Source organism: Galeopterus variegatus, unplaced genomic scaffold (assembly GCF_000696425.1).
Source record: "Galeopterus variegatus unplaced genomic scaffold, G_variegatus-3.0.2 Scaffold2601, whole genome shotgun sequence".
In the NCBI taxonomy this organism is placed as follows: Eukaryota; Metazoa; Chordata; class Mammalia; order Dermoptera; family Cynocephalidae; genus Galeopterus; species Galeopterus variegatus.
In genome coordinates this window covers 35,020-37,457 of record NW_007728712.1, presented here as the reverse complement: position 1 = coordinate 37,457, position 2,438 = coordinate 35,020, and the positions used below count along the sequence as shown (strand labels likewise).

Sequence of the window (2,438 nt, the reverse complement as noted above, 5' to 3'; positions counted from 1 at the left end):
TGCCAGTGCCCTCAGACACCCGAAAGGAGCAAAGCCAAGTCAAGAAGCCTGGGCTTCTCTTCGTCCCCTCAGGTCAGAGGTTCTTGACGAGGGTGCCCCAGCCACCTGGGCCCTCAGATGGGAGACAGGTATGCAGGGGTCAGTCCCGTCAGCATTCAAGGTGTCCCGGGGCGGTTGGAGTCCTTTGGGCCACTCTCCTCCAGCCCTGGCAGTCTCAGACACTTCCCAAAGTGGAAAGTGTTAGGAAGCCCTGAGGTGGATGCTGGGAGCCTTAGGAGGATTTTAGGTCTGGGAAAGATGAGCCCACGCCACGCTGGTGGCTACATGGACAATGTGTCAGGTGGGGGAGGCGGGCGAAGGGGCCAGGTGTGGACAGTGGGGCTGGAGCATGAACGGATAAGAGGGTTTTGACTTGAAATTATTGAGGAGGTGGAATTAAAGGAATTAGATAAAGGTGGCGTGGGTGGGGGGGAAGAGAGAGCGAGCGAGCCCTTAGGTCTGGGTAACTGGATGCTCTTCCCACTGCCTGGTAGAGCTGATGTGTGTGAGGAGGCTGGGCTGCCACATGCGTGTGACCTCTAAATATGCACCACTTTACCCTGCAGGAAAGTGGCCTTTGGACCTTTTACTACGGGCTGAGCAACCCACTGGGCTGGAGACACGTAGGAGGGATGGGTAATGGAGAAATATGCTAAGGCAGGCTTCCTGGGAGAGGATGGCCTGCCCCTGTTCCTTTTCTCAGAAGCAGAGGTTGCTGGATGGACACAAAGCCTGGAGACCTTCTTCTTGAGGTTTCTCCTGACTCTTATTCACAGTCATCTAATTCCACGGCAGGAAGTTCTTGTGAGTGACTTCCATCTCTCCAGCTGCCTCTGAGTCTCACTCCCCAGGGATACTCATTTCCACCCGCTGCGCTCCTGATCTCGGCAGCCGCCTACCTTTCCCTATCTTACCCTGCCCATTTGCAAACTGTTACTGAGAGCGGCTGTGCTGGGCACCGGTGACCCATCTCTGAGCCAAGTTGCTCAGTTGGCCTGAGGAGGCAGACATATCAAGAGACAATTCCAGGCCAGTGTGACAGTCCCCACATACTGACCTGGCCTCAGCTGCAACCTCCTGCAAATACTGTACCCAAACTCAATCCTCTGCAGATGATCCAAAGAGGTGGCTGGGCCGGGAGGCCAGAGCTTTGGGTTTTGGTCCCAGCTCTGGTATTGAGATACTGGGCCTTTTCTGGGCCTCCATTTCCCATCCGCACAATGGGCATAATAGGAGCACGTATTACTAAGTGCTTAAAATTTCCTAGGCACTGTGCTAAGAGCTTTTCATGGATTATATCATGAGGCTCTTCACTTCCTATTTAATGAATTCATCTGAATAAAGCATTTATTTAGCACAGTGCCTGCTACATAGTAGGCACTCAATAATATCACCCCTGGTTTACAAACCTGGAAATTGAGGCTGGGTTAAATAGTTCGCCTAAGGTTACAGAACCAGTCAGTGGCAGAACAGGGATTTGAAGCAGGTGGCCTGGCTTCAGTGTTCGGGGCCCATATCAACAGGAGTTCACTGCCTAGTCGGGGATCCTGCCCCACACGCCAGGGTTTGGGGACCTCTGGGAGGGTTCTCAGGGAGATCAAACTAGGTCAGGATCATGAATGCTAGGAGGCCTGAAAGGCTGGGACTGAGATTATTCCAAATGCAAACAGTTTGCACAGCCCTGGCTGGCTGGAAGGACCATCAACCATCAACCAGGTGCTTTCCTCTACAGGGATGCCACATGATAGAGGTGGGGGGACTCTGGAGAAGGGAATGTTGTCATAACAACCCACCTAACACTGCTCCCCCACCCCACATGCTTGACTATAGCCTGGGGGTCTGAGAAAGGTGAGTGTTGTCCCCATTTGTCATTTTGGGGGACCAAGGAGAAAGGGGAGGGAGAGCCATCTGGTCTTGGTGGTCTTTCTAAGGTCAACACAGAATATACTGTGCTGATGACATCGCCCTCATTTCCCACAGGGAGCTCCCTGGGTGGGGCCCTTGGCTCTGAGTCCTCGGCTCCCAGCACAGGGCCTGGCACAGAGGAGGGGCTCAGTGAAGGTTTGTTGACTGACACTGACTGACTGACTGAATGGGCTCGCCGCACCAGCCTCCTCGCTGGTCTCCCTTGTGTCCTGTTCTGTACTCTGCTCACGTTCCTCCACACTATGGCCTCAAGGATGATGGAACACACATCTGACCCTGTCACTCCCCTGTGACCCATCCATAGCTCCCCATTGCTCTGCAGATAAAGTCCCCACTCTCAGCCTGGCATTCAAGGCCCTTCCTTGTCAGGGCCTTGCTTTCCCCCCATGAGCCCTTATGCTTCTGCTCCAACAGGTTCTTTGCAGTTTCTTTTCTTTTCCTTTCTTTTTTCTTTTTTTTTTTTTTTTTTTTTT

The 2,438-nt window shown here is 53.1% G+C and overlaps 1 protein-coding gene across 1 annotated transcript in view; it reads right to left on the bottom strand.

Moving 5' to 3' along the window:
- The window catches only part of SLCO2B1 (solute carrier organic anion transporter family, member 2B1), a 43,168-nt gene that overhangs the window by 6,501 nt on the left and 34,229 nt on the right, over window positions 1-2,438 (bottom strand). The window lies entirely within an intron of this gene.